Consider the following 21,335-nt stretch of genomic DNA (forward strand, 5'->3'; position numbering starts at 1 on the left):
CTTTTCCCTTCTATCTCTCTCTCTGTTCTTTTCCCTTCTATCTCTCTCTCTGTTCTTTTCCCTTCTATCTCTCTCTCTGTTCTTTTCCCTTCTATCTCTCCCTCTGTTCTTTTCCCTTCTCTTTCTCTCTGTTCTTTTCCCTTTTCTCTCTGTTCTTTTTCCTTTTCTCTCTGTTCTTTTCCCTTCTCTCTCTGTCTTCTTTTCCCTTCTCTCTCTGTTCTTTTCCCTTCTCTCTCTCTCTCTGTTCTTTTCCCTTCTCTCTCTCTCTCTGTTCTTTTCCCTTCTCTCTCTCTGTTCTTTTCCCTTCACTCTCTCTGTTCTTTTCCCTTCACTCTCTCTGTTCTTTTCCCTTCACTCTCTCTCTGTTCTTTTCCATGTTCTCTCTCTGTTCTTTTCCCTTCTATCTCTCTTTCTGTTCTTTTCCCTTCTATCTCTCTCTCTCTCTGTTCTTTTCCCTTCACTCTCTCTCTGTTCTTTTCCCTTCACTCTCTCTCTGTTCTTTTCCCTTCACTCTCTCTCTCTGTTCTTTTCCCTTCACTCTCTCTGTCTGTTCTTTTCCCTTCACTCTCTCTGTCTGTTCTTTTCCCTTCAATCTCTCTGTCTGTTCTTTTCCCTTCAATCTCTCTGTCTGTTCTTTTCCCTTCACTCTCTCTGTCTGTTCTTTTCCCTTCACTCTCTCTCTCTGTTCTTTTCCCTTCACTCTCTCTCTCTGTTCTTTTCCCTTCACTCTCTCTCTCTGTTCTTTTCCCTTCACTCTCTCTCTCTGTTCTTTTCCCTTCACTCTCTCTCTCTGTTCTTTTCCCTTCACTCTCTCTCTCTGTTCTTTTCCCTTCACTCTCTCTCTGTTCTTTTCCCTTCACTCTCTCTCTCTCTGTTCTTTTCCCTTCACTCTCTCTCTGTTCTTTTCCCTTCACTCTCTCTCTGTTCTTTTCCCTTCACTCTCTCTCTGTTCTTTTCCATTTTCTCTCTCTCTGTTCTTTTCCCTTCTATCTCTCTCTCTCTCTGTTCTGTTCCCTACTATCTCTCTCTCACTGTTCTTTTCCCTTCTCTCTCTATTCTTTTCCCTTCTCTCTCTCTCTCTCTGTTCTTTTCTATTTTCTCTCTCTCTCTTTTCTTTTCCCTTCACTCTCTCTCTCTGTTCTTTTCCCTTCACTCTCTCTCTCTCTCTCTGTTCTTTTCCCTTCACTCTCTCTCTCTGTTCTTTTCCCTTCACTCTCTCTCTCTCTGTTCTTTTCCCTTCACTCTCTCTCTCTCTGTTCTTTTCCCTTCACTCTCTCTCTCTCTGTTCTTTTCCCTTCACTCTCTCTCTGTTCTTTTCCCTTCACTCTCTCTCTGTTGTTTTCCATTTTCTCTCTCTCTGTTGTTTTCCATTTTCTCTCTCTCTGTTGTTTTCCATTTTCTCTCTCTCTGTTCTTTTCCCTTCTATCTCTCTCTCTCTGTTCTTTTCCCTTCTATCTCTCTCTCTCTGTTCTTTTCCCTTCTATCTCTCTCTCTCTGTTCTTTTCCCTTCTATCTCTCTCTCTCTTCTTTTCCCTTCTCTCTCTTCTTTTCCCTTCTCTCTCTTCTTTTCCCTTCTCTCTCTCTCTCTTCGTTTCCCTTCTCTCTCTCTCTCTTCGTTTCCCTTCTCTCTCTCTCTCTCTCTCTGTTATTTTCCCTTCTCTCTCTCCGTCCTTTTCCCTTCTCTCTCTCTCTGTTCTTTTCCCTTCTCTCTCTCTCTGTTCTTTTCCCTTCTCTCTCTCTCTGTTCTTTTCCCTTCTCTCTCGCTCTGTTCTTTTCCCTTCTCTCTCGCTCTGTTCTTTTCCCTTCTCTCTCGCTCTGTTATTTTCCCTTTCTCTCTCTCTCCGTTCTTTTCCCTTTCTCTCTGTTTCTGTTTCCACCTCTCTGTCTGTTCTTCCCCCCCCTGTCTCTGATCTTTTGTCCCTTTCTCTCTCTTTTTCTGTCCCTTTTACTGTCTGTGAGTCTTTTATACTTTGTCTGTGAACTTTTCTTTATCTCTGTCCTTTTTCACCTGTCTGTCCGTTATCCTCCCCAGCTGTCCGTTATCCCCCCTCTCTACCCTTTTTTCTCTCTCTCTGTCCTTTCTCTCTCTCTGTCCTTTCTCTCTCTCTGTCCTTTCTCTCTCTCTGTCCTTTTTCTTTCTCTGTCCTTTTTCTCTCTCTGTCCCTTTTCTCTATTTGTCCTTTTTCTCTCTATCTCTCTCTCTCTGTCCTTTACTCTCTCTCTTTCTCTGTCCTTTACTCTCTCTCTCTCTCTGTCCTTTACTCTCTCTCTCTCTCTCTCTGTCCTTTACTCTCTCTCTCTCTCTGTGTCCTTTACTCTCTCTCTCTGTGTCCTTTACTCTCTCTCTCTGTGTCCTTTACTCTCTCTCTCTCTGTCCTTTACTCTCTCTCTCTCGGTCATTTACTCTCTCTCTCGGTCATTTACTCTCTCTCTCTCGGTCATTTACTCTCTCTCTCTCTCTGTCCTTTACTCTCTCTCTCTCTGTCCTTTACTCTCTCTCTCTCTCTGTCCTTTACTCTCTCTCTCTTTGTCCTTTACTCTCTCTCTCTTTGTCCTTTACTCTCTCTCTCTTTGTCCTTTACTCTCTCTCTCTCTGTCTTATACTCTCTCTCTCTCTCTCTCTCTCTCTCTCTCTGTGTTCTCGTCCTCTTTCTTCCCTCGTCTCTTCTTTCTCTCACCTCGTTTTTTCTTTCACACCTTGCTTTTTTCCTCTTTCTGTCCTCATCTTCATTCCTCTTCTTATCTCTTTCATTCTGACTAATATATATATATATATATATGTGCTTCCATTTGAACACTTGTATTTAATGTGTTTATTTTTATATCCTTTTCATTTTCATTCCCTTTTCATTTTCACTCGCTTTTAATTTTTATTCCCCCTTATTTTAACTTCCACCACATTTCATCATTCAAGCAAACACGTATAAAAGCAAAAAGGGGCACCTGCCAGTTGATCTGTAGCAAAGCCATTAATTTCGTGCATACTTCAGATGACTTTAAATTTCCTCAATTCACCTTTCTTAATCTGGATGACGCACGAAACAATAAAATGAATTCCACCTCAAAAATCGCCTTTTCTATTTCTTCAAATCGAAACCATTAAGGAATCCTTGTTTTCTGCAATTTTGCTTTAAGAACAACTAAAAGGTCATACTATTCTTCAAAATGTAACTTATATTTTTCACATACGTCTCTAAGGTTCTATGAAACACACCGTTCTTCGCCCTTCGTTAAACAGGAAAGTCAGTCACGCTGAATTTTGAAAAAAGCAGTTTCTTTTATATTTGTATGTAGTTTTTAAGTGAATATTTAGCTTATTCATAACAGATACGGCCTAAGGGGAAAAGTTTTAAGCCAAGGGTATTTTTCTTGGCATCAAAGCCAACAGTTTAGGCCAAGGAAGGCAACCATTTGAAGCGTAGGGGCCAAAAAGCTATGCTGATTATAGAAGATAGGCCAAACAACTTTTGACTACATTGTCATGGACGACAACAATGTTTTGAAATGTGTAAATAAAATTTCTGTGCATTTCCAAAAAAACAAAAAAATAAAACAAATATTAAATATAATATAGTTAAGATAGCACTTGAATATCAACAAAAAGAAAAAATACACACATATTCTTTATTATATTATATTATAAATTTTTATTTATATCGTATCCTGATTAAGATGGACAGCCAAATAAAATTCACCTAAGTGCCATGTTTGGCCTATGGGCCATTAGTTGCCGACCCCTGGCTTAAGTAAATATTAAAATGGCTTGTTTCCTGTTGGTTAAGGTATTCTTTGGTCCTGTACAATTCTAGGATGTCCACCATCCGGGGCGCTTCCTTCTCCCTTTGAAAAGTGGTTACTTTATTGGTAATAGCCAGAGGCGACCCCAACGGAAAAGGAAAACAATTCAAGAATATGTGAAGCGGTTATTTTCCAATCCGAATTACTGTTAAAACCAATGGAAACCAAAATTGAGATTGATGGAATTTTCCTCTCTGCAGTCTTACAAGTGATCTAATTCTTTAGTTTAAGATTTATGGTTGAAAATTTTTTTAAAAATGAGTTTTCTTTTCAGTGTTAAATAAATAAAAATGAAGTTGAAAAACCTTTGGGGATATTTTTCTGCTGATTTAGTGCCATTGTTCAAAATCCTTCAAGAATCGAAAAAAAAAAACGTAATGCCAACAAATGATATGAGCATAAATCTTTAAAAGCCATAGATTATTGAAACGGATTCTATGATTTATAAACAATTTTACCTAATTCCACACTTCATATTTTACCACTTCTGTAGATAATGTCTAGTTTATTCACAAAACAATTGGATAGTGAATTTTTGAATTGAGAAAAGCAAAAGTCTAAGATATTATCGATATTTTGTATAAACATTTAAACATTATGGATTAAATAATGTTTTATATAAAGCTATGGACTAGTAGAGGAAGGCTATAGGAATGCAGGGAAGGTTTTACAATAGAATCTATTTTTCTGTTTTAAAGACATTTTTAACCCTTTCTTTTTGAAAAAGAAATTAATTCTCGAAATATTAAAAACTCCCCCCCCCCCCCGGTTATTTCGAACATTAAGTTAATTTTAATAATTTGTATTTGATTGATCCGAAAAAATGACTGGATATACAAAGATATGAAAAACAAATTCTACAAGACTATCATTCTTTTCTCCAGTTTTGTTCATATGTCACATCTTTTTAACACCCGGTTCCTTGCATTGCTATAGCCTTCTTATACTCCTCCATATTTATATACGAGCAATACAAGCAAACCACCTTTCCCTTTTATATAAAGGTAATTTATAGAATGGAATACAATGCAGAGGTGTAATGGATCGACAAAAACTCAAACAAATTAAGAGATATATGGGTGGAATCAGCTATGCAGTTTCACCTTTTATTAATAGACTAGCAGGAGGGTAGACTTGCCCGGTCATAAAATATGCTTTAATATATTTTAATCCATACAGCTTTCATATTTATAAATACTGAGCCAATTCTATATTGAATATTATATTGTACCTTATATATAGTACCAATTTCAAAAGTTAAAAGAAAACGAGTTGGAGGCGATCAGTTAGAATCGAAATGAAAACATTTAGTGCTCCAGCCGCGTTCTCTACCGTTTGAGCTATCGACAGATAGATGAGAAAGATTTTAAATTAAACCATCTGAAGCTATGAATTTGTGCATGCACATAAGTACTAGAAATATGTCGGCAAGTGAAATAGACATTTTGCTTTTAAACTTACCGACATATTTCTGTATGCGTTATTCATCCATCCAAACAAAGATTTTACTCATTAATAACCATCCTTGGTGTATTATTACTATTTTCTGTCAATTTCAGTGTTATATGACCAATAGTTTAAGAATTAATTGGTTAAATATTCACACACACATGCGTCTACTGTTTTTTTAATGTATTTTTGAATGCTTATAATATTGCATTGGGTTATTGCTTGCATCAGTATGGTCAGATGGAAGTTCTGTATCGTATGATAGTTTTCTGTATAAGTTTCTCGTGTTTGACAAAGATTTTCAAGTAGGAAAAGCTGAGATGCTGATGAGTCTTTAGTCCATCCTTACATTGTCACGTGTTTGCAATTTCATGACTACTTAAGTATTAATTGAATAAGTGAAATTGTTCAGATAATATGTGGTTGTTTGCTATTTAAACTTTCTGCATTAAGTACGATGAAGTACCAAGACAGCATTCACCCTAAACGCATTGACATGGCTTCCTCTAATGGAGGGAGTTTATAGAGAATATCAAATTTACAAGCGGTCCCCAGTCGCATGTATATCCTGACCAGAGATAACAACGTCAGGTTTTTGCGGTTTTTACATACAGTGCCTGGTTTTCTGAAATGGACACCCATCTAATCAGGCTCATCATTGCTTGACTTTGGTAATATAAGATCTAATGTGCTAATGAACATTCTCTATTTATGTGTGGGTATATATATATATATATATATATATATATATATAATTTAGATTTCATATAGATATTTGCATAATAAGAAACTTTAAGGTTAAACTATGTAATCAGATGCAAATTGCCATTTCGCAGGTCAATATTTTTTATATAGTAAATAGGACTTAGTTATATATCTTCACGAATTATGACGTCAAATTCTCGTTTCCTAACGTTTTTATGTTGTAATTGGATTTCAATAAAATCATCCACTGCATTATATGTCATATTAGAAGAAAAGAGAATTTGAAAATATTAGTTATCAAATAAATCTTCTCTTAAAAAGGACGCTTAATATTCTAACCAAAATATTAATAAACTACTCTAACTACTTTAACATGACAGGATACTTCCATCTCTGCTGTAAGGACTCGGATAGATATATGCAGGGGCTTGGAGTCTATATTTATGATACCGTCCCCTTAACTAAAGAGCAACTTTTTGAATCAGATGATAAGGCTTTTATGCTCTTTTGACTAGACTTTCGTTGCTGCTAGTTACTTATATTTTCTCTATTGTTCTCCCTCAAGTCAGGATTGTACCCTAATCGATCATGTCTCTGATAGTATAGGTGCAGTACTCTCCTTAGATAGTAACGCTCAAATACATATGTTTGGTGACTTTAATATTCACCATAAAAATTGGCTTGGTTTCTCAGGTTGCACAGATGCAACTAGTCTATAGCCCATTTCCTCATACAGACAGTCATGTTCCCGATCCGTCTCCCAGATCCTGAACACTAATAGGCTTCACTTCTAAACCTATTCCTTACCACAGTATCCGAAGATTGTGTGACTAATGCCCACAGTCCACTTGCAAATGCAAACTACACTTAAATCCCAATCCCAATCCCAATCTCAATCCCAAGGTGAGGAGCCATTGCTCAAAACGACAATGTGCTATGAAAGGGCTGACTAGGAAGCTATCAGAGAACACATCAGAAATGTCGCATGGATCAACATATTCTCTCTTCCTGCTAAACAGTGTGCAAATAAGTCAACTGAACGGTGCAAAAGGGGCATTGAAGCACATGTCCCCACATAGAAGTATTAAAGCAAGCCCTACTCGCTCCCATGGTTCACTACAGATTGTGCTAGTGCTATTGCACAAAGACAGCATGCATTCCACCGGTTTGTACATCAAAAGGCAAAAAATTACATGCTAGAAATCATTGTAAGAGAGAATTAGCCACAACCAAAAGAAGGCATGCTGATTGGTTGGTTGGTTGTTTTTGTTTTACGGCATATTAATCTTTTTTCAGATTATTTAATGCCGAATCTAGTTATTTTGAGGAACGATTTTTAATGGAGTATATTTGTTTTTTTAAGCTGGATTCTATTCAACCCATAGTTGGGATCCTAACAGGTACTACCACTCCGGGTCAGAGTGGATATGGGAGCAATGGCAATAAAAGGGTGGCTCCACACTCCCCAAGGCTCACAAGGTGGGGCCTCACCATCGGATATAGTTTTAGATCATATCCAGGACCAAAGGCATGCTGAAATAACCAGGGAATGCATAGAATCGTGAAAAATAAGAACTCGTGATTTCTGGAAAAATTATACTAGTGTAGTGAATAAAGGGCAATCAGTAATTCCTTTACTATCTAAAAACCAGAATGTCGCATACATGGCAACCGAGAAGGTGGAACTACTTGTCTGGCGATTCGCTTCCAACTCCACCTTAGAGCAAAAAACAACTCTCTTCCAAATTTCCTTATGCAGACTGAAGCCACACTTAATGATGTGAAAATAACCCCTTGTCATGTCTGCGCTATCATTAAAAACTTAAACATCTCCAAGACGTGTGTACCGTGTGTTTACGATATAAAAAAAAAACCCAGAAAGTATTAACAATTGTTTATCTGGATAATTGAAACACAAAAAAAAAAATTGGGACACTGAAAACGTACACAGTAAAACAATACGTTTTATTGTCGCATTGATTATTTATTTGTAACACAAATCAAAAAACATATTTTCGGGGTTATCTATTTATGTTGGTAGTGTAGAAGAAAATGTATGAATGTTTTTAAGAAAGGTGCATTAAAAAATGGAGAATAAATTAAAAAAAGGAAGCCGGTGGATAAATCGCCATTGTAAAATGCTATTATGGTTGTCAATGGGTCAAAGTTGATTTATTTGTAATAAAAAAGCGACAGTATAGGTGTTATACAAAATAGTTGCAAAACATCACCACCCTTCTCATGTTAAATAATAATTTCGAAATAACGTTAATATTTTAGTATGCAGGACAAATTCTGCAAAAGTAGCGATTTGTGCTTATTTGTTTACGCTGTTATGGGTTTATATTTATGTACGCATGCGCAACCGGAAGTCGTGAACCGTATGTTGGGTTACAACACCCGTTACAAGGTCATTTGAGTTTTATAATATATAGAGATAAAAATCGATAGAACATTAACTCTATAATAATAATAATAATAATATATACGAAATTTGCGAGAATTAAAATATATTTAAGCATATTTTACGACCTAGTTACGTCAGGCGTCCCTGCTAGCTTGGATAAATACTTTTGTAGTTTTTACAAAATAGCTACAATAATATCAGAGTGTCTCAATTTACGCTGAATATTTACAGAATGCCAACATCAATATATTACATATTGAATCAGGGCTCTGTGGAATTTCCACAGGTCCCGCTAGCATAAAAGAAACATTTTTGGAAACAGAATAAAAATTTAAAACAGTAGACAATGTAAATTTTTTTTGTTGCCATCAGTCACTTTTCTTAATTTATCCAACTATTCTTATCTATCTTCATTGAGCACTATCAACAACATAATTAAATTGCAATACTTTTGACTTTTGGGCAGTTTTTACCTGGAATATATACATATATATATATATATATATATATATATATATATATATATATATATATATATATATATATATATATATCAGTTTATTTATTCAATTTGAGTAAAAAAAATTACCATAAGTCATTACAATAAATTTACTGTTTCATTCTTAAAAGACCTCGTCAGGTGACAATAAACCTCTGGTCTTACTAGAGGCCAGTCATTTAATTACATCAAATGAATGATTCGGCCACATCTGATAAATAGCCGTGTTTATATTTCCAGGTTTAGTGTGGACTTTTTTTTCCCGTTCTCACCAAGTTACAATTTCATATGAAAATCCTTGAAACCATATATATTAAGGCTTTTTAGACCTTCTCTTTGCAAGCAAAAAAAAAACCTTTTAGGACAATGTGGTTGTGAGGAATGAAACCGGTCAGCTGGCTTTTTCATTTTTTATTTCTTAAAAATACATTATGATTAAGCAAATTTGAACTTTATTTACATATATATGGGTATGTTTTTTTTTAATGAGTATCGGCTAAAGAGAACTTGATATGGGTATCAAAAACGGTCCCCTATTATCAGGTTTGAAACCGACGGTACCGATGACTCATCTCATCTAAACATTCTGAAAATAAAAAAAATATATAATACGCTCCTATTTTCCTTAAAATAGAGAACTCTGCTGGAATACTTTTTTCCCAAAAAATATAACTAAGTATATATATATATATATATATATATATATATATATATATATATTATTTTTTCGAGAGTAAACAGTTACATATGGTTGCTACAAACAGTCATCTGTTTCAGTCAATGAGACTTCGTCAGGCAACCCTGAACCATTCGACGCTATAGAAAAAAGAAAAGACTGAGCTCTTCAAAAAAATAAAATAAAATAAATAAAAGTTGCGAGCTTTCTAAAAGAGAATGATAAAATGTCTTTTCTTTTTCTATAGTGTCGAATGGTTCAGGGGTTGCCTGATGAAGTCTCATTGACTGAAACAGATAGCTGTTTGTAGCAACCAAAGGTAACTGTTTACCCTCGAAAAAATAATAAAAAATATTTTGCTCTTGTTATCGAGCACTATCTAACAACCTCGTTGTCTTCATTAGTCCCTACTTTTGAATATCTCAAACCTGAATTTACATAGTGCCCCCCCCCCAAAATAAAAGCTAAATGGAAGCCATCTAAAATACATGCTGTAGAACGGAGAAAAAAAGGCCAAAGACCCTATATATATATATATATATATATATATATATATATATATATATATATATATATACTTATGCCTATTTGTTTTAAAGCCTTATTATTGTGCATTTTAGAATAAAATACAATAGTTCAGACATTAACATTTAGTATTAGAAATTAATATTCAGTGACCACGTGAAGGTTGCTAACATCCTCTCTTGAAAGTGATACAAAATCTTCCACAGCGACTGAGTATGACACGCCCAGTCTGCAAGCAATCACAACTACACCATCGTCTTTTTCCAGTTTTATGTTAACCAACAGGCAAAACAAAACAACAAAAGAACCATTTTTGTAGCTGAGATCAGAGTAAAGTTCTCAACTATGAGAACAAAAATGGCAAAACAAAAGAGTGAAAGAAAACCTTATTATTTCCTCGTCTTTATAACAAAGTTGCATGTCTGTTATGATTTTTTTTGTTCTGTCTGATTTTTCCCCCTCGCAGAACGGACGTGCCTGCCTCGATATTCCTCATCCAAAGTTCTATCTCTATGAACTCCTCAAAGACCAGAATGGTAGAACTTTCTTGCCCGTGGTCTCTTGTAGTCAACTAACTGCCAATACTAAAAAGAATATGGCTGCTACCAATACTAATTCTACTATGTATTACCATTGTTCATTTTAATTTGTTTTTAGCTGATATTTTTTCTGATTAGGAATCGTAACCACGTTTGGCAAAAGGCTTGAGTAAAACAGATGACATGAACTAAGTAATACACTTGTATAAATTGTATTAGTTGGACTACTATTTTTATCTTAAGTATTATTTTCACAACGTTTCAGCCGATTTAACTCCGATTTCTTCCAATATATCTTATTGGACTGAGAAATCTTTCTGTTGAACTCTAAAATCTCCAAGGAATTTCTTTGTCTTCACTGATCAAATAGAAGTTTAAAGTACCTATTTACAATGCCTCCTCACGGAACAGAGTTAGACACCAGGGTCGTTTTTTAACGTGGAGAAAAGGTACAAAAATAAAAATGGTCTCAGTCGTCAAGGATTTCTCTTCCACCGAAAGAGAACAAGAAATGGAAGGGCAGCATCTGAAGAACAGATACTACACTTTGATCTTGGCCAAGTTTAAAGTAATTTGCAATTGTATTCTTAGTATCACCTGCACTGAGGACTGAACCTTCAAAAGAAGAGTTTCACTTAGAACTGAATTTTACCTAGTACTTTGTACTTTAGCGGTTATTCAACAGTACTTTATCTTTTATGTCATTGGTATTTACGGACCAATAATATAAAAGATAATATACTATTTAGTTGAGATTTTTATCCACTCATGACTGACTGAATGAGAGTATGCGATATCCGTGGATTAAATAAAGGGTTTCATTCGAATTCCGTGCAGACAGAAAGATAACAGACTTCGATAAATTCCAAGACTCGAGTTTCGCCCTCATGTGGGTTCCTCAGTTAGACATATCCAAACTCAGGATTTGAAACCCGAGCCTCTTGCATGCTCTTGAGTGCTCGCCTTGCATGCAACAGGCTCAGATTTCGAATCCCGAGTTCGGATATGTTTAACTGATGAGCCCAAATGAAGGCGAAACTTGAGTCTAGGACTTTTAGTTCGTTGGCTGTCATAGCTCCTGTGTGCTACGACATTGTTTGCCCGTGGAAATAATTATATATATATCTCATTGGTACTCATGCAGAGAGAGATCCGTGCTGAAATAATAACGTCATTATTTAAAAAGCCACTCTTAACATGGGGAGAGTATTTTGTACCTATTCTGTACTTAGACCTTACAATTGAATAAAAAACATATCAAAACTTTAATTAAACTTGGAAATACGATTTAAAAAATAGTGTGGATCACTGTCTGCATTAGCACTATCTCATTAAATAAAATAGATTTTTTTCTATTAATTCTGCTTTCTTAGACTTCTACTGGTACCATGTAACTCAGTGCTAGCTGCCTCATGGTCGGGTCGTAACCTGGGTGAAGAGGGTGTGGGGACACCCAGCAGGATCAAAAACAAGACCTATCAAAGGTCGGATGAGCTTCTTATGAGCCAACGGCCATCTCCTGCAGCCAGAGTCGGTACAAACGTATTGACCTTGTCTTTCCTTGGGTTCTACCGGCTCTGGTCAAGTTCCATTTGTGCCGCTTGGCAACACACGAGTTTCTTCGCCCACGCTCTTGCAACGGTGGAAGATAGTTACAAGTTAAAGGTATGGTCAAATTCATGTCGCGACCAGGCGCTTCGGATCCTCCGCTTTTGATCCTTTCCAATTTCCGAATAACTGTCTTCATTTTTGGCAGGAACTGGCTGATGTAATTACCATATTTCTCTTAAGTACGAGTACATTTTGATCCTTTTTGATTTATCGTCAGTGATAGATTAACTGGGTTTGAACATATATATATATATATAAAAGCAAATAGTTAATAAAACATGTTAAAAACACTTTGAAAAGGAGTTAAAAACATATTTAATCTGAAAAGGAAACACTTAATAAGTGGATAGTCCTTAATCCGCGGAGTTTCGAAGAAATACTTTCCTTCTCATGAGAGGGTGGGAATTAGCAAAATGCGGGATTAGATTTTGCATACAAAAGTATTTGATGAAACTGCAAGTAAGTCAAAGATCTTGATAACAAAAAGTGAAGCAGAGGGAATATGGTGAAGAAAAAGGTGATTTCACGTGAAATTTGTTCAAAACCAGTTAGATTAATTCATCCTCAACGATGAATCCAGAAGTATTGGAAAGTACTCGGACATAGGAGAATATGGCGATTACATCAGTCAGTTTCTGCCAGAAGCAAAGACTGTTATTCAGAAATTGGAAAGAAGCGAAAACAGAATTAATAGACAAAAACGTCTATTTTATTTCATCGGATAAACTGCTGCATATATATATATATATATATATATATATATATATATATATATAAAGTTGAATGTTTGTGTGTCTGATCACGAATAGACTCCTATATGGTTGACTATTTAAAAAAAAACTGATTACATATAATGATAGAAGATGTATCGAGACACAAGAATGGGTATGTTTGATCCTACAGAACAGTGGTTCATTAAAATTGTGGGGTCTGCGTTCGCGCCTGGTCCACAAAGTATGGAAATAAAAAAAATTAAAAAATTAAAAAAAAAACGTTTACAAGTGGTTTTGATATAGATGTACATAAGAATACTTTGATAAGTATGTTTTAACTTAAATAGGGATGGTATAATAAAATTATAGGGTCTGCATTCGCGCCTAGCGTCCATAGAATGGAAATAGGCACAAACTTAAATAAAGACTTTTCATATCTATCTGCGTAAGTATACTTTGATAATTATGTTTCAGTTTGAAGAAATATGGTAAAATAAAATTATGGGGTGTTCGTTCGCGCCTGACCTCCATAGAATAAAAATATGTCACAGAGTTTTACAAGGTTTTTTAATATAGATCCACAGAATATTGGGATAAGTGTTTCAGTGTGAACAGGTATGGTATAATAAATTATGGGGTTAATCTATTTTATTTTTACTTTCATCATATTTTGCTTTGATTTTATACCCCCGAATTTGAAGCTATTTCTTTACAACCCTTTCTTTTCATAACCTATCATACTTTCATGAATCAGAGTCCATTTTCTATAGGCTGTTTTTTAACCCAGTCCAGGACGGGTACTTTTGCTAGTAAGTATATATATATATATATATATATATATATTATTTGGGGAGAAAAGGATTCCAACAGAGTGCTTATTATAAAGAAAAATTCCCAAAGTAAGAGCGTATTATTTATAGTTTTATTTACAGAAAGTTTAGATAAGTCATTAGTGTCGTGGTTTTCAAACCTGATAAGATGGGACCGTTCTAGATATCCGTACCAAGCTCTCTTCAGGCGATACTCATCTGTTTTATAACCGGAATAGAAATCATGTAGATATATTACAAGATCTCGTGCAAATCTCGTTTACCTGAACAAACGAAAATTCAAATAATTAGAAAGTTTTTAAAAAATGTCAGTTTAATGTTTAAAAAAACAAAGGAAAATAAAAGAGAAAAAGAAAAAGAGGAATTCTTCCGTTTGGTATATTTGAACTGTTTATTGCGCCCTTTATGTTATTTTATTCTATCAATTACAAACTCTTCTTGGTCCCAATCAAAACCTTTTCTAAATTAACCAGTCTAAGGGAGATGATCTTGAAATATTTGAAAGTTATTTCAAAATTTATAATTTTTATTTTATTATATATTTATATTTAACGTTATTCCATTTATTATATGTATATATTTTTTTTATTATTCAATTTTCACCCCAAACAAGGCACAGTGCCACTTTGAAGCAGGGGGCTACTATTAGGGAATTAATTAGCGGGGTCATTATGAAGGGAGAAGAGTAGAAAGATGTTTGTTAACATTACACTTGAACTTCTGCATATCATTGCAGTTGGGAAAGCAGAATCCAGGAAGGGAGTTCCAAAGACCCGCAGTTCTGGGGAAGAAACTATTGGAGTAAAAGGCTTTCTTGCACCTAGGGATCTCTACTGTAAAGGGATGAGACTTAGTAGCTTGTCGGGTTTGTCGGGGGTAGTTATGTCGGGGAGGTACAAGTGTTTGCAGTTCGTCAGAGCATTCATAATTAAAGTATTTGTAGAACAGGCAGAGGGATGCAACATCTCGTCGATGGGACAGAGGTTGAAGCCTAGATGACAGTTCAGGACCTATCAGGTTGGCGACTCTTTTTTGATCCCTGTCCAGGAGCGAGAGACAAGCAGCAGATGCACCAGCCCAGATGTGACAACAGTACTCCATACATGGGCGAATGGTTGCCTTATAGAGGTACAGGATACTGGCAGGCGTAAGTAGTTTTCTAGCACGGTAGAGGGAGCCAACCTTCCTTGCAGCAGCCTTGGCAATGCTCTCAATGTATCTATTCCAGTTCATATTCCCTGTAAACGTTAGGCCGAGGAGTTTAAAAGAAGTACTTTCAGGCAATGTGTTCTGGGCCATTGCTATTGGTGGTAGAGAAGGTTTCTTGTAGTTATTGAAGGAAACAGGCTTAGTCTTAGCAGCATTGAATGTGACCAACCATTTTTCTCCCCATTCCACTACGGATTGGAGGTCATCCTCTAGTGTTTCTGCCATTTTCTTGGATATGTGTTCATTTGTTTTCCCCTCATATCTGTTATCGAGAGTGGTGTCATCGGCAAATATACCCATCTCCGAAACAATATTATCAGGGAGGTCGTTTATTAATATCAGGAATAATAGAGGTCCAAGGATAGACCCCTGAGGTACTCCCGCATTTATGTCATATTGTTTGGATATATGTCCGTCGAGGACAACTTTGATTTTTCTATTACTTAAAAAGGATTTAATTACATTATGAATTCTTCCAGTGATTCCATATGATCTAATTTTCCTTAGAAGACCATCGTGCCATACCCTGTCAAAAGCCTTAGATATATCAAGGGCCACCGCTCTACCCTCCCCTGTTTTATCCAATGAACGGTATATACGTTCAGAAACTACAGTTAAGATATCTGCTGTTGAACGGGCTTGCCTGAATCCATATTGTTTGTCAGTCAGGAGTTTAGCAGCTGTTAGGTGCTGGACTAGGGATTGATTAACTAAGGACTCAAATATTTTGGCGAAAAGCGGGAGGAGGCTAATGGGGCGATAATTTAGTGGGTCAGTTCTTTCACCAGAATTCTTGAAGACTGGTACCACAGTGGCGGTTTTCCAGCAGTCGGGAAAACAAGATTCGTTAAGGCATTTATTGTAAAGTTTGGACAGAACTGGAGCAACCTCGGCAGAGCATTCTTTTAATAGCACAGCCGGGATGAGATCTGGTCCACATGCTTTTGAGGTGTCTAGGTTTTTTATAATAGCATGTACCTGAGAAGGGGTGATTTTCAAATCGTCAAGTGTGGCGTCTGTTCGCAGAGGAAAATCAGGGAGTGAGTGGTGTACCGAGTTCAGTGTGGAGTTTGAGGCAAACCGACTGGCAAGCAGATTAGCCTTGTCAGTTGCCGTGCAAGCAACCTCATGATTGTTTGTTAGTGGGGGAATAATTGACTGTCCATTATTAACTACGCTGTTGTAGATTTTCCAAAAATCCCGGGTTCCTAATTTCTGTGCTTCGATGCGCTTTCTGGTGGTTTCAGAGTAATCTGTCTTAGCTGTGTCTATCACTCTCTTACAATTATTTCTAGCTTCTATAAACTTCTGTTTATTTGAGCTGGACTTATGTCGGTTGAATCTGCGGAACGCACGCTGCCTTTGACAAATGGCAGCTGCACAAGCAGAAGTAAACCATTGGGGAGAGTGGGGCTTGCTATAGTATTTCCGTGTGGGAACATGTGCTTCAATAGCAGTTTTGAACCATTCAGTGATCTCATTTGCACACTGTTCCGCTGGAAGAGTAAAGATATTTTGCCATGGGGCATCTCTGATGAGCTCCCTGATGGCTTCCCAATCAGCCTTTTTGTAATACCTCGTTATTTTGAGTAGTGGGTCTTCAGTTTTAGGGCGAGAATTTAGGCTGATTTCTACCATTATCACAGCATGATCTGCATTCCCGAGTGGGCTGTGGGCATTTGTTGTACAGTCATTGGGAACCGTTGTCAGAAAGAGATCTAGAAGTGAGGCATGTTGATAGTGCTGGTCTGGGAAACGTGTCGGAAATGTAACCAACTGAGATAGGGAATGAGATATAAAGAAGCTATGTGTTGCGCTACAGCTACGTCTGTGTGATTTGAGAATCCTAGCCAGTTACTGTGGTGGACATTGAAGTCATCAAATACATGTATTTGTGCGCTAGTATCGAGGGAGAGTGCTATATCTACGCTGTCTGAGACTTTGTTTATTAGGGTACAGTCTTGGTTTGAGGGAGAGCGGTAGAGAAAATACAAGTAGCTAATATTGTGTTGCATATTTAGTCTGAAGCACATAAAGGCCAGGCCCTCTGATTCTAGTTTTATTTCTCTAGTTAGGGGGAGGGTGTTTCGAATATAGACTCCAAGTCCATGCATATGTCTGTCCGAGTCCTTACGGTAGAGTGGGAGATAACCAGGCATGTTAAAGTGGTTAGAGGGAATGGAGGAGTGAAGGTTAGTTTCACTTAATGCTAAGATATCCGGGGTGTTTACAAGGAGAAATGACTCAACATCATCTAAGTTAGTTCTAAGCCCGCGGATAATAGTAAATGCAAGCCTCAAGGAAGGAGGCAGGTTGGTTTTCTTTGAGTTTGGTCCTGGTTTAAACGTAACTTTTGCTTGAGCTGTCATTTCATTTTATTTTATTTAATCGCTTACCATGTTTATATTGCTTCACCCAATAATATGGGTAAGATATGAATTTCTTTAAAATAGTCCGTAGAAACCTACACTATATAAATTTTAATTCATTTTTAAAAACAAACCTTTATATTAATTTAAAATTAAAACTTTCCGATTTTCATTTCAAATTTAAGAACCAATCCGAATATCAACTTAAATTTCTATTTAACCTATATTAAAATTATATTTAAAATTTAAACATTTCAATGTATTCTTGTTTCTGGTGTGATGCTTATCTAGCTTAAGGGATTCGTATACTATATTAAACTCTTACAATTATAATCCTTTTTTTTTTTCAATCTAATAATTTAAAATTAAAGTATAAAATAAAAATAAAATTAAAAATATAAATAAATTTTATGCATGAAAATTAAAAACCTAAAAATGATAATAAGAAGAAATATAATAATGAGAAATATAATAATAAAAGTATATCAAATACAAATTATAATAAATATTTTGAAATTAAGTTTTGCCTTTTTTTATCGTCTCAGTGTATAAGGAGTGCTCTCCTGCTCTGTATACAACTTTTTAAGGATTCGCTCCGCATATTTAAGCAGCGTATTCCTGGGTTACGTATTTCTCTGCATTGCAAAGTGAGCATTGTTTAAATTCTGGAGAGTATAATAGTTTGTGTTCAATTTTTCTCCATTTAATGGTAAAAAGTGGCCCCTTTTACTTAAGCTCTAACATGCGGGTTGCTACAACTGTCTTAATCCTTGTTTTTACTCTATGCATAATATCTTTGCTTGATTGAACCTTGCGTCATTCCGATATATTTTTTAGGTATGTTTGTACATTGATCAACTATTGTAGCTTCGTATACAATAGATTTAACTTTACAGTTGCCATGCAATGGGCATTTATTTTTGGCTCTGCAGTAGCAGTCTGCATTAATTATCTTCTTTGTTTCTCTATAGATGATGGACATAATCGATGGTTCTGTCGAGTAGCTTACTTTTACAGTGTTCCTATTAAACATTTTGTGTACCTTTTTTCTTTTTGGGGGAGAGGGATGTTTATCTAGAAGTCTAAGGAAAAATATTCTACTCTAGTTTTAGTATTTAGTGAGCATGGAGGTAAGAACCAAATTATATTCCGCCTCCTATTTTTTTTTAAATTTTCTTGTTGATTATGAGTCTGTTGGAATTTTAGGTTCTCTCTAAATTCCGTTTGATTAAGTGCATCGTTATAATATGATGCTGCATATTCAAACACTTCATCATTCGAAGAAAGTCTTGATATTCTTTTGCTAACATAAGCTCCCATATTTTTAACATTGTGGGTGAATGGAATGAACTTTTGTGTATATGAGCTTTTCATTAGGTTTATGAAAGGGTTTATATATATTTTTCTTTTTTTTCAATCGTTAGAGGAAGCTAAGGACGACAGCTAGATATATATTTCTCACTGTCGTCTTCTGCTTTTTTTACATAGGAGTCACTACTTATCAAGGCCCTGAGGCCACTTGAGGATAAGGGTTATTGAGTGTACAGTAATCAATGGGATAATATCGTAGTAGTAGTAGTTATTAACGGAAATTTGATAGATTGGATTAATCAGGGGGCGGTTCATCAAGAATTTGTTTATGTTGGACTTGAAGACAACTAATTGTAGTCAGCTGGGAAACAGGCAGACGGAAGAGAGTTCCATAGGCGTGCAGTTCTAAGAAAAAAGCATTGTTCATGGAATCTACGTTTTAATTTAGGCACAGATAAACAGTGGGAAAAGTTATTGACAGTAGTTTCAGCTAGACGGGTGTTTTCGAGAAAGATTGGCGAGGGGAACCAGAGATTTGAGCTCAGACGAGCACTTTCCGTGGAAATAATGAAAAAACAGAGACATGCTCGCAACGTTCCTTCTGTGAGAAAGAGGTTGCAGGGAAAGGAAAAGGGAATCCCCCACTAAGCTACAAAGTCTATTTTGTACTCTGTCAAGGCAGGATAAGCTGCTTCTAGCAGCTCCTGCCCAGATGTGGCAACAATATTCCATCCTTGCGCGTACTTGGCTTTTATATAGATAGATAATTGCATCAGCAGTGAGATATCTACTGGAGCGGTAGAAAGATCCCACCATTTTTTCAGCGACCTTGGCAACAGATTTGATGTACATGTTCCATTTCAAATCAAGCCCAGAAGCTTGTCAAAACATGGAGCGTCTTCAAGACGAGAGCCCTCCATTTCAATTGATGCAAGATGGGGATCGGAGCAGTGATGATGTAAAGATAGGAGCTTGGTTTTAGATGCATTAAAAGTTACTAGCCACCTCTTCCCCCATTGTACCATGCACTCAAGATCCGATGAGAGAGAATCAGAGAGAACTTGGTCATTTACGGCCTTTGATGTGTTGTCATAGATGGTAGTGTCATCAGCATGGATGTTAACGAATGATCTAAATATGTGTTTTGGGAGATCATTGATGTACAACAGGAAGAGAGTTGGGCCCAAGATGCACCCCTGTGGGACTCCAGCATTAATACTGTGAGCTTCTGATTTCTGCTCATCGACCGCTACTCTTATGAGCCTATCAGATAGAAAGTATTTTATAATTGAAAAGACATTTCCAGCTATACCCTACCTGGAAATCTTGTGAAGTACGGCTTTACGCCATATGCTATTGAAGGCCTTTGATATGTAAAGAGCAATTGCCCTAGAGAGAAACCCTTTGTCAAGAGATTCACTAATCCTATGATATAAAACTACATCTGCTGTAGATCTAGCAGAATGGAAACCATATTGCATGTCACTAAGGAGGTTATATCTGCTGAAGTGGTTGACTACTTTCTTATTTAATATTGACTCTACTGACTTACTCATGATGCACAGGAGGCTTATTGGTCTGTATTGAAAGGAAGATGATCTATCACCTGAATTAAATAAAGGGAATACTGATAAGGTTTTCCAGGGTGTTGGGAAGCAATTCTCCTTAAGACAACGCTTAAACAGTTTTGTGAGTATTGGAGTAAGTTTTGGTTGAAGCTTTTTCAACACTATAATTGGAATGCCGTCGGGGCCAGTTGCTTTACTGGGATCAAGGTTTTTGGTTAGCTTAGCGACATCATGCACAGATATTTGCATGTTGCATAGTGTGTTGTCTGTGATAGGAGGAAATACGGTGGGGTTGATGGCCTTGGTCGCATAAAGTAGAATTAGCTGCAAAGTTCTTGGCAAATAGGTTGGCTTTGTCTGATGCTGACGAGATTACCTCAGGTCCATTGGTAATGGTTGGGATAGAACACACGCTTCTGTTCAAGATCCTGTTTTCTATTTGCCAAAACTGATGGGAAACAAGCCGCTGCTCAGCTACTTTGAATTTAACGGACTGAGCATATAACTTTATTGCATGTTTTATTGCTCTTTTATAGTGGTTTCTGGCGGTCCTGAAAGCGGCTTTAGTCTCAGTACCTCTATTACGTTGGTAGCTATGGAAAAAGTGATTTCTGTGCACAATGGCAACAGCACATTCTGGGGAGAACCATGGTTGGCTGTTAGGTTTTTGCTTGAACTTTCTCAAGGGTATGAAACAGTCTATACCTACAATTAATCATTCCATCAGGTCTTATACTATAGAGGACACATCCTTTTTAAACATGGAATGCAGAGGTAGATCTGATATAAATGTACAGAAGCTATCCCAGTCAGTCATAGAGTATCGATATATTGTACGATGGAGAGGTACGTCTGAGGACCTATTGTATTTCTTTTTTATGTTAACTGATACAACAGAGTGGTCAGAAGATCCCAGTAGAGACAGAACAGAGGATGAACATAGCTCAGCACAAGTTATGAGGAAAAGGTCTAGGAAACTTGTGTAATGGTCATCAGAGTCGGGCACATGGATGGGTTCATAAACAATCTGGGTGAGGTCATAAGCAATGAGGAAATCGTGACATAACCTCCCCTCGTCATTGGTCTTGTTTGAGTGGATTAACCATTCCACATTGTGAACAAGTCT

This window comes from Euprymna scolopes, chromosome 9 (genome assembly GCF_053919585.1).
Source record: "Euprymna scolopes isolate OS-2025 chromosome 9, ASM5391958v1, whole genome shotgun sequence".
NCBI classification, from domain to species: domain Eukaryota; kingdom Metazoa; phylum Mollusca; class Cephalopoda; order Sepiida; family Sepiolidae; genus Euprymna; species Euprymna scolopes.